This window comes from Astyanax mexicanus, chromosome 20 (assembly GCF_023375975.1).
Source record: "Astyanax mexicanus isolate ESR-SI-001 chromosome 20, AstMex3_surface, whole genome shotgun sequence".
NCBI lineage: Eukaryota > Metazoa > Chordata > Actinopteri > Characiformes > Acestrorhamphidae > Astyanax > Astyanax mexicanus.
Genome location: NC_064427.1, coordinates 10546766 through 10562841, shown reverse-complemented (window position 1 = coordinate 10562841; position 16076 = coordinate 10546766). Strand labels below are relative to the sequence as shown.

General features: G+C 43.7%; 18 non-coding genes and 1 pseudogene across 18 annotated transcripts; all 19 read right to left on the bottom strand.

Moving 5' to 3' along the window:
* Positions 1–359: 359 nt before the first annotated feature.
* On the bottom strand, positions 360–550 carry LOC125785184 (U2 spliceosomal RNA). The gene has a single exon (XR_007427812.1). It is a non-coding gene; the product is annotated as a U2 spliceosomal RNA (small nuclear RNA).
* A 229-nt stretch (positions 551–779) lies between these two features.
* LOC125785099 (U5 spliceosomal RNA) lies at positions 780–896 on the bottom strand. The gene has a single exon (XR_007427729.1). It is a non-coding gene; the product is annotated as a U5 spliceosomal RNA (small nuclear RNA).
* A 540-nt stretch (positions 897–1436) lies between these two features.
* On the bottom strand, positions 1437–1627 carry LOC125785173 (U2 spliceosomal RNA). Its single transcript, XR_007427801.1, has one exon. It is a non-coding gene; the product is annotated as a U2 spliceosomal RNA (small nuclear RNA).
* A 217-nt stretch (positions 1628–1844) lies between these two features.
* LOC125785098 (U5 spliceosomal RNA) lies at positions 1845–1961 on the bottom strand. The gene has a single exon (XR_007427728.1). It is a non-coding gene; the product is annotated as a U5 spliceosomal RNA (small nuclear RNA).
* Positions 1962–2501: 540 nt separating this feature from the next.
* On the bottom strand, positions 2502–2692 carry LOC125785161 (U2 spliceosomal RNA). Its single transcript, XR_007427790.1, has one exon. It is a non-coding gene; the product is annotated as a U2 spliceosomal RNA (small nuclear RNA).
* Positions 2693–2909: 217 nt separating this feature from the next.
* On the bottom strand, positions 2910–3026 carry LOC125785097 (U5 spliceosomal RNA). The gene has a single exon (XR_007427727.1). It is a non-coding gene; the product is annotated as a U5 spliceosomal RNA (small nuclear RNA).
* Positions 3027–3566: 540 nt separating this feature from the next.
* On the bottom strand, positions 3567–3757 carry LOC125785149 (U2 spliceosomal RNA). Its single transcript, XR_007427778.1, has one exon. It is a non-coding gene; the product is annotated as a U2 spliceosomal RNA (small nuclear RNA).
* A 217-nt stretch (positions 3758–3974) lies between these two features.
* LOC125785096 (U5 spliceosomal RNA) lies at positions 3975–4091 on the bottom strand. The gene has a single exon (XR_007427726.1). It is a non-coding gene; the product is annotated as a U5 spliceosomal RNA (small nuclear RNA).
* A 540-nt stretch (positions 4092–4631) lies between these two features.
* LOC125785137 (U2 spliceosomal RNA) lies at positions 4632–4822 on the bottom strand. The gene has a single exon (XR_007427767.1). It is a non-coding gene; the product is annotated as a U2 spliceosomal RNA (small nuclear RNA).
* Positions 4823–5039: 217 nt separating this feature from the next.
* LOC125785095 (U5 spliceosomal RNA) lies at positions 5040–5156 on the bottom strand. Its single transcript, XR_007427725.1, has one exon. It is a non-coding gene; the product is annotated as a U5 spliceosomal RNA (small nuclear RNA).
* A 540-nt stretch (positions 5157–5696) lies between these two features.
* On the bottom strand, positions 5697–5887 carry LOC125785126 (U2 spliceosomal RNA). The gene has a single exon (XR_007427756.1). It is a non-coding gene; the product is annotated as a U2 spliceosomal RNA (small nuclear RNA).
* Positions 5888–6104: 217 nt separating this feature from the next.
* On the bottom strand, positions 6105–6221 carry LOC125785094 (U5 spliceosomal RNA). Its single transcript, XR_007427724.1, has one exon. It is a non-coding gene; the product is annotated as a U5 spliceosomal RNA (small nuclear RNA).
* Positions 6222–6761: 540 nt separating this feature from the next.
* LOC125785115 (U2 spliceosomal RNA) lies at positions 6762–6952 on the bottom strand. Its single transcript, XR_007427745.1, has one exon. It is a non-coding gene; the product is annotated as a U2 spliceosomal RNA (small nuclear RNA).
* Positions 6953–7169: 217 nt separating this feature from the next.
* LOC125785092 (U5 spliceosomal RNA) lies at positions 7170–7286 on the bottom strand. Its single transcript, XR_007427722.1, has one exon. It is a non-coding gene; the product is annotated as a U5 spliceosomal RNA (small nuclear RNA).
* Positions 7287–7826: 540 nt separating this feature from the next.
* Positions 7827–8017, bottom strand: LOC125785104 (U2 spliceosomal RNA). The gene has a single exon (XR_007427734.1). It is a non-coding gene; the product is annotated as a U2 spliceosomal RNA (small nuclear RNA).
* A 229-nt stretch (positions 8018–8246) lies between these two features.
* On the bottom strand, positions 8247–8363 carry LOC125785091 (U5 spliceosomal RNA). The gene has a single exon (XR_007427721.1). It is a non-coding gene; the product is annotated as a U5 spliceosomal RNA (small nuclear RNA).
* Positions 8364–8903: 540 nt separating this feature from the next.
* LOC125785093 (U2 spliceosomal RNA) lies at positions 8904–9094 on the bottom strand. The gene has a single exon (XR_007427723.1). It is a non-coding gene; the product is annotated as a U2 spliceosomal RNA (small nuclear RNA).
* A 229-nt stretch (positions 9095–9323) lies between these two features.
* On the bottom strand, positions 9324–9440 carry LOC125785090 (U5 spliceosomal RNA). The gene has a single exon (XR_007427720.1). It is a non-coding gene; the product is annotated as a U5 spliceosomal RNA (small nuclear RNA).
* A 541-nt stretch (positions 9441–9981) lies between these two features.
* LOC125785054 (U2 spliceosomal RNA) lies at positions 9982–10154 on the bottom strand (annotated as a pseudogene).
* Positions 10155–16076: the final 5922 nt, after the last annotated feature.

Genomic DNA, 16076 nt, shown 5'->3' with positions numbered 1-16076 from the left:
GAGCACAAAGGGACACAAAAGAACACAAAGAGACCAGCTAAACGACATATCACATATAACAAAATAAGAAAAAAAATGTAAAAAAAAAAAAAAAAAAAAAAAAAAAAAAAGAACAAAAACGGAGGGAAAACGGAACGCGCTCGAAAAAGACCCTCCCCCCTGCCGGAAACAACGTCGTTAAATAAATAAATAAATAAATAAATAAACAGAACAAGAACAACAACACAAACATGCATTCATTCACTTCAAAAAACACAAGACAAATCACAAGAACCGACCCCTCCCCCACAAAAAGTCAAGCACTCTTCAAGTACTCAGCCAACGACCCAGTCGTTTCTTCTTTCTTTGCACCGCTGTAAGGAAGGTGCACCGCTCCTGGAGGTACTGCAATACCAGGTCGATGCGTGGAGCAGAAGGAGCAAGCTCCTGTTCTGGCTCCCTGTTCTAAAAATCCATTTAATATGTAGCCCTCATATAGAGGGCGTATCAGATATTAAACTGATAAGAACAGATACTACACTTGATCTTAGCCAAAAGGCCGAGAAGCGATAACCCGAATATCGCCACCTGGTTGCGGGGCCCTTCTTTTTACTATGTAGCTACTAAGCGGCGAAGCCAGCAGATTTCTCAGCCAATTAATGCCTCCCTACTCTAGCCGTTGTTCAAAGAGGTTTGACTTTTTCCTTTCCTTTTCTTTCTTTCTTTCTTTCTTTCTTTCTTTCTTTCATTCTTTATTTATTTATTTATTTATTTGATTTCTTTTATTGACCAAAATATGCAGCTTTGCTAAAAGCAAAGCCTTCAAAAAATAAACAATACTCGTCAACGTTCCTCTCCACGGAAATCTTTAGTAAAAGGCGAAAGATTTATACGTGAATGAAGAGAAACCCGAGCTATACCCGTAACTCCGCAGAGCCCTCCGAGGTCCAAAAAGGGCCGAGACAGCTGGAGGAAGGCAGGGAGCGAAGGAAGCTCGAGAGGGAAGGCAACCGTCGACTTTTCTGTCTTTTCCTCCAGTTAACGCGCCCGATTCCTGATGATGTCACGCCTGGGCGGGTACAGTCTCGGTTGCCTAAAGAGCACAAAGGGACACAAAAGAACACAAAGAGACCAGCTAAACGACATATCACATATAACAAAATAAGAAAAAAAATGTAAAAAAAAAAAAAAAAAAAAAAAAAAAAAAAGAACAAAAACGGAGGGAAAACGGAACGCGCTCGAAAAAGACCCTCCCCCCTGCCGGAAACAACGTCGTTAAATAAATAAATAAATAAATAAATAAACAGAACAAGAACAACAACACAAACATGCATTCATTCACTTCAAAAAACACAAGACAAATCACAAGAACCGACCCCTCCCCCACAAAAAGTCAAGCACTCTTCAAGTACTCAGCCAACGACCCAGTCGTTTCTTCTTTCTTTGCACCGCTGTAAGGAAGGTGCACCGCTCCTGGAGGTACTGCAATACCAGGTCGATGCGTGGAGCAGAAGGAGCAAGCTCCTGTTCTGGCTCCCTGTTCTAAAAATCCATTTAATATGTAGCCCTCATATAGAGGGCGTATCAGATATTAAACTGATAAGAACAGATACTACACTTGATCTTAGCCAAAAGGCCGAGAAGCGATAACCCGAATATCGCCACCTGGTTGCGGGGCCCTTCTTTTTACTATGTAGCTACTAAGCGGCGAAGCCAGCAGATTTCTCAGCCAATTAATGCCTCCCTACTCTAGCCGTTGTTCAAAGAGGTTTGACTTTTTCCTTTCCTTTTCTTTCTTTCTTTCTTTCATTCTTTATTTATTTATTTATTTATTTATTTGATTTCTTTTATTGACCAAAATATGCAGCTTTGCTAAAAGCAAAGCCTTCAAAAAATAAACAATACTCGTCAACGTTCCTCTCCACGGAAATCTTTAGTAAAAGGCGAAAGATTTATACGTGAATGAAGAGAAACCCGAGCTATACCCGTAACTCCGCAGAGCCCTCCGAGGTCCAAAAAGGGCCGAGACAGCTGGAGGAAGGCAGGGAGCGAAGGAAGCTCGAGAGGGAAGGCAACCGTCGACTTTTCTGTCTTTTCCTCCAGTTAACGCGCCCGATTCCTGATGATGTCACGCCTGGGCGGGTACAGTCTCGGTTGCCTAAAGAGCACAAAGGGACACAAAAGAACACAAAGAGACCAGCTAAACGACATATCACATATAACAAAATAAGAAAAAAAATGTAAAAAAAAAAAAAAAAAAAAAAAAAAAAAAAGAACAAAAACGGAGGGAAAACGGAACGCGCTCGAAAAAGACCCTCCCCCCTGCCGGAAACAACGTCGTTAAATAAATAAATAAATAAATAAATAAACAGAACAAGAACAACAACACAAACATGCATTCATTCACTTCAAAAAACACAAGACAAATCACAAGAACCGACCCCTCCCCCACAAAAAGTCAAGCACTCTTCAAGTACTCAGCCAACGACCCAGTCGTTTCTTCTTTCTTTGCACCGCTGTAAGGAAGGTGCACCGCTCCTGGAGGTACTGCAATACCAGGTCGATGCGTGGAGCAGAAGGAGCAAGCTCCTGTTCTGGCTCCCTGTTCTAAAAATCCATTTAATATGTAGCCCTCATATAGAGGGCGTATCAGATATTAAACTGATAAGAACAGATACTACACTTGATCTTAGCCAAAAGGCCGAGAAGCGATAACCCGAATATCGCCACCTGGTTGCGGGGCCCTTCTTTTTACTATGTAGCTACTAAGCGGCGAAGCCAGCAGATTTCTCAGCCAATTAATGCCTCCCTACTCTAGCCGTTGTTCAAAGAGGTTTGACTTTTTCCTTTCCTTTTCTTTCTTTCTTTCTTTCATTCTTTATTTATTTATTTATTTATTTATTTGATTTCTTTTATTGACCAAAATATGCAGCTTTGCTAAAAGCAAAGCCTTCAAAAAATAAACAATACTCGTCAACGTTCCTCTCCACGGAAATCTTTAGTAAAAGGCGAAAGATTTATACGTGAATGAAGAGAAACCCGAGCTATACCCGTAACTCCGCAGAGCCCTCCGAGGTCCAAAAAGGGCCGAGACAGCTGGAGGAAGGCAGGGAGCGAAGGAAGCTCGAGAGGGAAGGCAACCGTCGACTTTTCTGTCTTTTCCTCCAGTTAACGCGCCCGATTCCTGATGATGTCACGCCTGGGCGGGTACAGTCTCGGTTGCCTAAAGAGCACAAAGGGACACAAAAGAACACAAAGAGACCAGCTAAACGACATATCACATATAACAAAATAAGAAAAAAAATGTAAAAAAAAAAAAAAAAAAAAAAAAAAAAAAAGAACAAAAACGGAGGGAAAACGGAACGCGCTCGAAAAAGACCCTCCCCCCTGCCGGAAACAACGTCGTTAAATAAATAAATAAATAAATAAATAAACAGAACAAGAACAACAACACAAACATGCATTCATTCACTTCAAAAAACACAAGACAAATCACAAGAACCGACCCCTCCCCCACAAAAAGTCAAGCACTCTTCAAGTACTCAGCCAACGACCCAGTCGTTTCTTCTTTCTTTGCACCGCTGTAAGGAAGGTGCACCGCTCCTGGAGGTACTGCAATACCAGGTCGATGCGTGGAGCAGAAGGAGCAAGCTCCTGTTCTGGCTCCCTGTTCTAAAAATCCATTTAATATGTAGCCCTCATATAGAGGGCGTATCAGATATTAAACTGATAAGAACAGATACTACACTTGATCTTAGCCAAAAGGCCGAGAAGCGATAACCCGAATATCGCCACCTGGTTGCGGGGCCCTTCTTTTTACTATGTAGCTACTAAGCGGCGAAGCCAGCAGATTTCTCAGCCAATTAATGCCTCCCTACTCTAGCCGTTGTTCAAAGAGGTTTGACTTTTTCCTTTCCTTTTCTTTCTTTCTTTCTTTCATTCTTTATTTATTTATTTATTTATTTATTTGATTTCTTTTATTGACCAAAATATGCAGCTTTGCTAAAAGCAAAGCCTTCAAAAAATAAACAATACTCGTCAACGTTCCTCTCCACGGAAATCTTTAGTAAAAGGCGAAAGATTTATACGTGAATGAAGAGAAACCCGAGCTATACCCGTAACTCCGCAGAGCCCTCCGAGGTCCAAAAAGGGCCGAGACAGCTGGAGGAAGGCAGGGAGCGAAGGAAGCTCGAGAGGGAAGGCAACCGTCGACTTTTCTGTCTTTTCCTCCAGTTAACGCGCCCGATTCCTGATGATGTCACGCCTGGGCGGGTACAGTCTCGGTTGCCTAAAGAGCACAAAGGGACACAAAAGAACACAAAGAGACCAGCTAAACGACATATCACATATAACAAAATAAGAAAAAAAATGTAAAAAAAAAAAAAAAAAAAAAAAAAAAAAAAGAACAAAAACGGAGGGAAAACGGAACGCGCTCGAAAAAGACCCTCCCCCCTGCCGGAAACAACGTCGTTAAATAAATAAATAAATAAATAAATAAACAGAACAAGAACAACAACACAAACATGCATTCATTCACTTCAAAAAACACAAGACAAATCACAAGAACCGACCCCTCCCCCACAAAAAGTCAAGCACTCTTCAAGTACTCAGCCAACGACCCAGTCGTTTCTTCTTTCTTTGCACCGCTGTAAGGAAGGTGCACCGCTCCTGGAGGTACTGCAATACCAGGTCGATGCGTGGAGCAGAAGGAGCAAGCTCCTGTTCTGGCTCCCTGTTCTAAAAATCCATTTAATATGTAGCCCTCATATAGAGGGCGTATCAGATATTAAACTGATAAGAACAGATACTACACTTGATCTTAGCCAAAAGGCCGAGAAGCGATAACCCGAATATCGCCACCTGGTTGCGGGGCCCTTCTTTTTACTATGTAGCTACTAAGCGGCGAAGCCAGCAGATTTCTCAGCCAATTAATGCCTCCCTACTCTAGCCGTTGTTCAAAGAGGTTTGACTTTTTCCTTTCCTTTTCTTTCTTTCTTTCTTTCATTCTTTATTTATTTATTTATTTATTTATTTGATTTCTTTTATTGACCAAAATATGCAGCTTTGCTAAAAGCAAAGCCTTCAAAAAATAAACAATACTCGTCAACGTTCCTCTCCACGGAAATCTTTAGTAAAAGGCGAAAGATTTATACGTGAATGAAGAGAAACCCGAGCTATACCCGTAACTCCGCAGAGCCCTCCGAGGTCCAAAAAGGGCCGAGACAGCTGGAGGAAGGCAGGGAGCGAAGGAAGCTCGAGAGGGAAGGCAACCGTCGACTTTTCTGTCTTTTCCTCCAGTTAACGCGCCCGATTCCTGATGATGTCACGCCTGGGCGGGTACAGTCTCGGTTGCCTAAAGAGCACAAAGGGACACAAAAGAACACAAAGAGACCAGCTAAACGACATATCACATATAACAAAATAAGAAAAAAAATGTAAAAAAAAAAAAAAAAAAAAAAAAAAAAAAAGAACAAAAACGGAGGGAAAACGGAACGCGCTCGAAAAAGACCCTCCCCCCTGCCGGAAACAACGTCGTTAAATAAATAAATAAATAAATAAATAAACAGAACAAGAACAACAACACAAACATGCATTCATTCACTTCAAAAAACACAAGACAAATCACAAGAACCGACCCCTCCCCCACAAAAAGTCAAGCACTCTTCAAGTACTCAGCCAACGACCCAGTCGTTTCTTCTTTCTTTGCACCGCTGTAAGGAAGGTGCACCGCTCCTGGAGGTACTGCAATACCAGGTCGATGCGTGGAGCAGAAGGAGCAAGCTCCTGTTCTGGCTCCCTGTTCTAAAAATCCATTTAATATGTAGCCCTCATATAGAGGGCGTATCAGATATTAAACTGATAAGAACAGATACTACACTTGATCTTAGCCAAAAGGCCGAGAAGCGATAACCCGAATATCGCCACCTGGTTGCGGGGCCCTTCTTTTTACTATGTAGCTACTAAGCGGCGAAGCCAGCAGATTTCTCAGCCAATTAATGCCTCCCTACTCTAGCCGTTGTTCAAAGAGGTTTGACTTTTTCCTTTCCTTTTCTTTCTTTCTTTCTTTCATTCTTTATTTATTTATTTATTTATTTATTTGATTTCTTTTATTGACCAAAATATGCAGCTTTGCTAAAAGCAAAGCCTTCAAAAAATAAACAATACTCGTCAACGTTCCTCTCCACGGAAATCTTTAGTAAAAGGCGAAAGATTTATACGTGAATGAAGAGAAACCCGAGCTATACCCGTAACTCCGCAGAGCCCTCCGAGGTCCAAAAAGGGCCGAGACAGCTGGAGGAAGGCAGGGAGCGAAGGAAGCTCGAGAGGGAAGGCAACCGTCGACTTTTCTGTCTTTTCCTCCAGTTAACGCGCCCGATTCCTGATGATGTCACGCCTGGGCGGGTACAGTCTCGGTTGCCTAAAGAGCACAAAGGGACACAAAAGAACACAAAGAGACCAGCTAAACGACATATCACATATAACAAAATAAGAAAAAAAATGTAAAAAAAAAAAAAAAAAAAAAAAAAAAAAAAGAACAAAAACGGAGGGAAAACGGAACGCGCTCGAAAAAGACCCTCCCCCCTGCCGGAAACAACGTCGTTAAATAAATAAATAAATAAATAAATAAACAGAACAAGAACAACAACACAAACATGCATTCATTCACTTCAAAAAACACAAGACAAATCACAAGAACCGACCCCTCCCCCACAAAAAGTCAAGCACTCTTCAAGTACTCAGCCAACGACCCAGTCGTTTCTTCTTTCTTTGCACCGCTGTAAGGAAGGTGCACCGCTCCTGGAGGTACTGCAATACCAGGTCGATGCGTGGAGCAGAAGGAGCAAGCTCCTGTTCTGGCTCCCTGTTCTAAAAATCCATTTAATATGTAGCCCTCATATAGAGGGCGTATCAGATATTAAACTGATAAGAACAGATACTACACTTGATCTTAGCCAAAAGGCCGAGAAGCGATAACCCGAATATCGCCACCTGGTTGCGGGGCCCTTCTTTTTACTATGTAGCTACTAAGCGGCGAAGCCAGCAGATTTCTCAGCCAATTAATGCCTCCCTACTCTAGCCGTTGTTCAAAGAGGTTTGACTTTTTCCTTTCCTTTTCTTTCTTTCTTTCTTTCATTCTTTATTTATTTATTTATTTATTTATTTGATTTCTTTTATTGACCAAAATATGCAGCTTTGCTAAAAGCAAAGCCTTCAAAAAATAAACAATACTCGTCAACGTTCCTCTCCACGGAAATCTTTAGTAAAAGGCGAAAGATTTATACGTGAATGAAGAGAAACCCGAGCTATACCCGTAACTCCGCAGAGCCCTCCGAGGTCCAAAAAGGGCCGAGACAGCTGGAGGAAGGCAGGGAGCGAAGGAAGCTCGAGAGGGAAGGCAACCGTCGACTTTTCTGTCTTTTCCTCCAGTTAACGCGCCCGATTCCTGATGATGTCACGCCTGGGCGGGTACAGTCTCGGTTGCCTAAAGAGCACAAAGGGACACAAAAGAACACAAAGAGACCAGCTAAACGACATATCACATATAACAAAATAAGAAAAAAAATGTAAAAAAAAAAAAAAAAAAAAAAAAAAAAAAAGAACAAAAACGGAGGGAAAACGGAACGCGCTCGAAAAAGACCCTCCCCCCTGCCGGAAACAACGTCGTTAAATAAATAAATAAATAAATAAATAAACAGAACAAGAACAACAACACAAACATGCATTCATTCACTTCAAAAAACACAAGACAAATCACAAGAACCGACCCCTCCCCCACAAAAAGTCAAGCACTCTTCAAGTACTCAGCCAACGACCCAGTCGTTTCTTCTTTCTTTGCACCGCTGTAAGGAAGGTGCACCGCTCCTGGAGGTACTGCAATACCAGGTCGATGCGTGGAGCAGAAGGAGCAAGCTCCTGTTCTGGCTCCCTGTTCTAAAAATCCATTTAATATGTAGCCCTCATATAGAGGGCGTATCAGATATTAAACTGATAAGAACAGATACTACACTTGATCTTAGCCAAAAGGCCGAGAAGCGATAACCCGAATATCGCCACCTGGTTGCGGGGCCCTTCTTTTTACTATGTAGCTACTAAGCGGCGAAGCCAGCAGATTTCTCAGCCAATTAATGCCTCCCTACTCTAGCCGTTGTTCAAAGAGGTTTGACTTTTTCCTTTCCTTTTCTTTCTTTCTTTCTTTCTTTCTTTCTTTCTTTCATTCTTTATTTATTTATTTATTTATTTGATTTCTTTTATTGACCAAAATATGCAGCTTTGCTAAAAGCAAAGCCTTCAAAAAATAAACAATACTCGTCAACGTTCCTCTCCACGGAAATCTTTAGTAAAAGGCGAAAGATTTATACGTGAATGAAGAGAAACCCGAGCTATACCCGTAACTCCGCAGAGCCCTCCGAGGTCCAAAAAGGGCCGAGACAGCTGGAGGAAGGCAGGGAGCGAAGGAAGCTCGAGAGGGAAGGCAACCGTCGACTTTTCTGTCTTTTCCTCCAGTTAACGCGCCCGATTCCTGATGATGTCACGCCTGGGCGGGTACAGTCTCGGTTGCCTAAAGAGCACAAAGGGACACAAAAGAACACAAAGAGACCAGCTAAACGACATATCACATATAACAAAATAAGAAAAAAAATGTAAAAAAAAAAAAAAAAAAAAAAAAAAAAAAAGAACAAAAACGGAGGGAAAACGGAACGCGCTCGAAAAAGACCCTCCCCCCTGCCGGAAACAACGTCGTTAAATAAATAAATAAATAAATAAATAAACAGAACAAGAACAACAACACAAACATGCATTCATTCACTTCAAAAAACACAAGACAAATCACAAGAACCGACCCCTCCCCCACAAAAAGTCAAGCACTCTTCAAGTACTCAGCCAACGACCCAGTCGTTTCTTCTTTCTTTGCACCGCTGTAAGGAAGGTGCACCGCTCCTGGAGGTACTGCAATACCAGGTCGATGCGTGGAGCAGAAGGAGCAAGCTCCTGTTCTGGCTCCCTGTTCTAAAAATCCATTTAATATGTAGCCCTCATATAGAGGGCGTATCAGATATTAAACTGATAAGAACAGATACTACACTTGATCTTAGCCAAAAGGCCGAGAAGCGATAACCCGAATATCGCCACCTGGTTGCGGGGCCCTTCTTTTTACTATGTAGCTACTAAGCGGCGAAGCCAGCAGATTTCTCAGCCAATTAATGCCTCCCTACTCTAGCCGTTGTTCAAAGAGGTTTGACTTTTTCCTTTCCTTTTCTTTCTTTCTTTCTTTCTTTCTTTCTTTCTTTCATTCTTTATTTATTTATTTATTTATTTGATTTCTTTTATTGACCAAAATATGCAGCTTTGCTAAAAGCAAAGCCTTCAAAAAATAAACAATACTCGTCAACGTTCCTCTCCACGGAAATCTTTAGTAAAAGGCGAAAGATTTATACGTGAATGAAGAGAAACCCGAGCTATACCCGTAACTCCGCAGAGCCCTCCGAGGTCCAAAAAGGGCCGAGACAGCTGGAGGAAGGCAGGGAGCGAAGGAAGCTCGAGAGGGAAGGCAACCGTCGACTTTTCTGTCTTTTCCTCCAGTTAACGCGCCCGATTCCTGATGATGTCACGCCTGGGCGGGTACAGTCTCGGTTGCCTAAAGAGCACAAAGGGACACAAAAGAACACAAAGAGACCAGCTAAACGACATATCACATATAACAAAATAAGAAAAAAAATGTAAAAAAAAAAAAAAAAAAAAAAAAAAAAAAAAGAACAAAAACGGAGGGAAAACGGAACGCGCTCGAAAAAGACCCTCCCCCCTGCCGGAAACAACGTCGTTAAATAAATAAATAAATAAATAAATAAACAGAACAAGAACAACAACACAAACATGCATTCATTCACTTCAAAAAACACAAGACAAATCACAAGAACCGACCCCTCCCCCACAAAAAGTCAAGCACTCTTCAAGTACTCAGCCAACGACCCAGTCGTTTCTTCTTTCTTTGCACCGCTGTAAGGAAGGTGCACCGCTCCTGGAGGTACTGCAATACCAGGTCGATGCGTGGAGCAGAAGGAGCAAGCTCCTGTTCTGGCTCCCTGTTCTAAAAATCCATTTAATATGTAGCCCTCATATAGAGGGCGTATCAGATATTAAACTGATAAGAACAGATTTTTCCTTCGAAAAGTTTTTATTGTCACCATACATTTTTCCCTTTAAAAGCCAAGTAAAAACATTTTTGCATAAAAGCCAAGTACACAACATTTACATATATTTTAAAACAAATCATCAGTCAAAACAAATATTCATTTCATTCCATTTAAAATACGTTTTCATTTCGTTTTAAAACCATAGTTTCCCCTCCCCATGTCTTTATTAAATTCCATAAATCCCATTGTTGAAATAAATAAATAAAATAAAAAAGGGTACAATAAGATAAAAAAACACCCTCACAACACTGACAACTTCATTTTGGTTTTTTTTTGTTTTGTTTTGTTTTGTTTTTTCCACATTGTTGTTATTTTCTTTGTTTGTGTGTGTGTACGTGTTTTGGGAACGGGAGTCCAGTGCAAGTCCATGTTTTAAAATTTCGTGAAAACCAGTTTAAAAGGAATCGCAATAGTCCATAAAATCGGTTAAAATTGTTCTTTGTGCAAAACCGGGGTGAGCCCCTAGCAAGCAGGCTCCACTCCGCTCCTCAGAAGAGACGCCTCTGTCGTTTTTGGGCTCAGCGGAGAAACTCCCCTGTGCCCGCTGCTCCTTTTACTGTGTCCGTGTTAACGGGGTGCATCTACGGGAGCCAGGCGCCGTGGTGGTCTGGACCCCCCTGCGTGAGACCCCGGCCCCCTCCTCCGAATGTCGCCGTGCGGTGTCCCCTGCAGCGAAGATGTTACCAGCGCCGACAGTGCGTGCAGGGGCACCGTCACGCGCTTCCCCACCAGCAGGTTGCGGGAGGTCCAAATGGCGGCCTTCACGTGATTCAGGGTGGACCAGAGCGCTGCGAAGTCGGCTGCTGGTATCTTGTCGAGGCCCTGGCCCACCCCGTTTACCGCTAGCCGGTAAAACGTGGGCTGGACCTCCCCTGCTGGCAGGCACGGGCATTGCAGGGGGCCGGTTAAGGCCCACAGGTCCCTCGCCACGCTGCACTCCCAGAGCACATGCCGCACGGTCTCGGGCTCGCCACACCCTGGCCGCGGGCAGATGGGGTTCCTCGCCATGCCCCGGGAGTGCATCACGGCCCTGACCGGGAGGATCTCATGGGCAGCCATCCACGACAGGTCCTTATGCTTGTTCTGAAGCGCGGGGTGGGCGGCGTTCCTCCAAACTTGTTTGGCCTCACCGAGTGTGAGGCCGGGAACTGGGCTCACCTCCTCCCGGTCCTGCACAAGAGAAACAAGAGACTTGGCATTAGTTAAAATGGTGACATCCTCTTTGTCTAAAAAATACTTGTTTAAAAACTTTCTAATAAAATCATATTCAAAGGGTAGGGTAAAAGAGACTGGGGTCGTAAGATCAGGTTTTAAAATCTTTAAACTTTGCAAGTACGACCCCATCCAGAACCTCGCCATCACCGCCGTCTTGTTCTGTCTGGAGGGGTCTGTCGCATACTTCACGTGCAAAGCAGCGAACTTGCTTCCTAAAAACAGGTGGGGGTCTGGGAGCCCCTTCCCTCCATTCTCCTTTCTCTTTTTAACCTCCGTCCTCCTCAGTCGCTCCCACTTGGACCCCCACAGGAAGTAAAAGATCGCCCGGTCTAGACCCAAAAGAAATCGTCTCGGGGGACTAAAAACAGAACACAATAATAAAAGCAAGGGTAAAATCACGGCTTTAATGATTAAAATCTTGCCCTCCATCGTCAACTGTCTTAGTCCCCAGAATCCCAATCTCTGCCTGACCCTAGCTAAAGCGTCAGTCCAGTTGCCCCGTCCACCACCCTCTTTGTCGAATTTGAGTCCTAAAATTTTAATATCATTTACTTTAAAATCAACGTCCAGGTTCAAGTCGATGTTCCCTCTAGGCCCAAAGAGCTGGGCCTCGGACTTGCTCTTATTGAGCTTAGCGCCCGAGGCCCTTCCAAACCAGTCAGTCACGTCCAATGCTCTTTGGACCGATAAAAAGTCAGAACATAAAAGCGTGACGTCGTCCATAAAAAGTGTGCAGGTCGCCGTCAGTCCACCTGGCAAGTCTAGTCCTTTGATCCATTTATCCTTTCTCAAGATCTGCGCCAACGGCTCTATACATGCCACGTACAGAAGCGGAGATAACGAACACCCTTGGCGGACGCCAGAGCGTACACTGATCGCTTTTGTGAGGTGCCCGTTTACACGAATTTTGCTGCTGATATTATTGTAAAGCAGCCCCACCCACTTAATGAACCTCCCTGGGAACCCCATTTTTTGCAGTACCTGAAACAGGTACTGGTGCGAGACCCGATCAAAAGCTTTCTCAAAATCTAAATTTAGAACTATCAGTCGAATGTTTCTGTCTCTCGCAAAACAGATGACGTCTCTAACCATCACTAGGCTGTCTGTGATCTTCCTTCCGGGCACGGCGCAGGCTTGATCCGGGTGGATCACGTCCTCTAAAACCAAAGACATACGTCTGGATAAAATCTTACTAAAAAGTTTACAATCAAAGTTTAAAAGGGTAATCGGTCGCCAGTTTCTTAAGTCGGTCTTGTCACCCTTCTTATAAAGTAAGCTAACTATACCTGTTCTAAAACTGTCTGGAAGTCGGTCAAGGTTTTCAAATTCGTTAAAAACAGTCAAAACGTCAGTTACTAAAATGTCCCAAAAGGTCAAATAAAATTCCACGGGGAGTCCATCCTCTCCCGGGCACTTACCTTTTTTAAAACCTTTAAGACATTTAAAAGCTTCTTCACCTGTAAAATCACTTGTTAAAACATCCTGACTGCTAATAGTTTTGTCTAAAAAATCTAAAACCTCCTTCATTGTCTCAGGGTGTACTCTCTTTTCTTCATATAACTCTTCATAAAATTCTTCTGTCAATCTTAAAATCCCTCCCGTTGTTTTTTCTTCCCTCTCATCTTTTGTTATATTTACAATCCCTCCCCCCCTTGATAAAATCTTCTTAAAAAAATATCGAGTACATTTTTCCCCTTCCTCAACTTCCTGTTCCCTGCTTCTTAAAATAGTTGCTTTACTTTTTATTTTGTTTAAAACCGACATTTCCCTTTTTATTTCTTTTATTTCTTCACTAAAATCTATGCCGTTGGTTAAAAGGTTAAAATAACGCTGTAGTCTCTTTTGCAGCCCCAACATGCACCGTCTTTCCCTATTCTTTTTCTCCTTCCCTATTTTCTTAAAAAAAGTCTGGGTCCTTTGTTTCACCATCTCCCACCACTGTGCGCGTGAATCGTAGCAGTCTTGGAGGGTCTGCCAGAGACTGTACTGCTCCCTGTAACTCCTAATTATCTCTTTATCTTGTAACAGGGAGCAGTTCAGTCTCCACAGCCCTCCCCCTACAGTCACACCGGTGGGGAGAGACAGGGTGCAGGAGAGCATGAGGTGGTCAGAAAAGAACATGGGGGATAATGTAGCATCGCTTGGTGGGCAGTCTCTCGTAAAAATGTAGTCGATGCGGGAGGCACGGGCGCAATCACCACTGAACCAGGTGAAGCCCTCCTCCCCTGGATGCGTTGTTTTAAAACAGTCGACTAATTTAAAATCCTTGACTATCCCCCGTAATAAAAGTGATGTCTTATCTAATTTAAAATCATCCCCCTTCCCTTTCCTATCTTTCCTATTTAAAACACAGTTAAAATCCCCTCCCACCACTAAAGGAGCCCTCCCTAACATGTGGGGCTGCAGGTCTTCTAAAAGGTCGTACCTGTCATTTTTATCATTAAAACCATAAATATTTAAAATGTTAAAGTCCGTCCCTAAAAAAGTCAGGTTTGCTAAAAGAGCCCGTCCGTCTCGCACCACTGTGCTGCCCTTCACCAGAATATGGGGGTTTTTAATTAAAATGGCAACACCGTCGGCTCTGTTGTAGTGTGAGCCGCTCCAGAGAGAGGGACCCGCAGCCCATCGCTGCTCCCAATCTCTGTAGGATTTCATAAACGGCAAAGCACACTCTTGTAGTAAAAACACATCTGACTTTATATCTTTTAAAAGGGACAAGACGCTCTCTGCTCTAGTGGAGGCTCTCACACTTCTAACATTAATGGTTGAAATGGTAAGAGCCATGAGCATTTATGGTTTTAAAACAGGTACTTCATTTAAAAAGTCATTTAAAAGAGACTACTGAAATAAAAACAGTTTAAAAAGGCATTTAAAAGTTACTTAAAGTAACTGTGACACCTGCTCTTCCTTAATCTCCATTATTTTGGAGAGAGGAGGTGAGCTGGTGCCTCCTGCCGCTGGTTCCCCACAGTCACATGCTGTGGGGGCCTTAGGCGTTGATGATGTAAGCTTGAATTGGAGGAAAGAAACTTCATTTGGAGAACCAGCGGGCCACAGCCGGTTCAGGTCTTCCGAGGAAGAACTGGCTGAACCTTGTGCGGCCCTCTGTTTTTTCTCTATCAATACAGACAGAGGAGACTCCGCAGGTCTTTTCCCCACCTGAGCGTTTGGGAGTGAGTCGGTTGACTCACCCCCGCTGGAGGCCCCTACACCTTCCTCCACCGTCACCATGGAGGAGTTGGTTTCCTCCTCCTCCTGCTCCACCACCATCTTGTTTCCTTGTTCAGGCTGGAGGGGTGTGGCCTCCAGCTCCTGCTGTGACTCCGCCCGGATGCTAGCCCCGCCCTCTGCAGCATGGCCATTCCCTGAGGCCAGCTGGAGATTTGAATCTCCCGCCAAAACCTCAGGGACCGCCCCTTCCTCCTCCATTTCCTTCTCCTTCTCCTGCTCCTCTTGGCCATGCTGCCTGGCGGCCATTTTGGTGGCCTTTAATTTGTTGGCAAATGATTTTGGGCAATCTCTGTAGAGATGGGAATTCTCACCACAAAGATTGCACCTTCTGCCATTGGGACACTCCTCATAAGTGTGCCCAATTTCTCTACACTTCCCACACACAATTTCTGCACATGCCTCTGCAAGGTGCCCAAACTTTCCGCACTTGCGGCATAGTTTGGGCATACCTTGGTAAAAGATGTAACCGCGGTTTTCACCCAGCACTATCATAGACGGTATCTGTCTCAGGCCTAAGTAACTGCTCGGGTCTTCCCATTGTTTAATGGGAACTCGCCACGAGCAGTTCCAAATGCCGTCCTCGTCCAGAACCTTGATAGGTGGGCTTTTAACGGTACAGAATCTAGCCAGCCATGTAACAATGTCTTCTCCTGTTACGGTTTCATTAAACATTCTGACAATCACCACTTTATGTGAATTATCAGAAAGTTTTTCCACCTTAAACATGGAGAACTGGTCCTTAATATTTTCATAACGAGTCCAAAAATCTTTCAGCAGGGAAGCAGAGCGGAAGCTAACATCAAAACCTTTATTTCCGGGCAGAGTCAATAAGCAGTTCAAATCGGCAGGTGTAAAAGTGAGGGCACCTTGTAATAGCTTCCTGGAGAAGTCCAGACGGGACATCCCCAGTAGCTTACCCTCCACTTCTTTTAATACTAGGCGCACGCTGTGGTGCCTCCGCATGCCGGCACGAGCAGCCGACATGCTGAGAGGCACCGGGTGGCCTCGGTAAAAACCGAGCCTCAATAAAACCACTAAAACAATAAATACAATAAGTATCTAAAATTCTAAAACAAATAAATTAAAAAAGGATTGTACTTACCGTGGGTGTTGGGGTTCTCCCCCTTCAGCCAAGATGGAATGAAAGCCGTCAGACGAAAACCCCAATGAGCCCCAGACGAAGCAGGATCAGAGCCTACTGCCTAAGACTCTTTTTCACCGAACCGGGACAAGTACAATCTTCTCTCGGGAGGCAAGGACCAGGGTCACAAAGACCAAGATCTCGCACCGCCAGAGAGTCGACCGCTGTCTTAGCCAAAAGGCCGAGAAGCGATAACCCGAATATCGCCACCTGGTTGCGGGGCCCTTCTTTTTACTATGTAGCTACTAAGCGGCGAAGCCAGCAGATTTCTCAGCCAATTAATGCCTCCCTACTCTAGCCGTTGTTCAAAGAGGTTT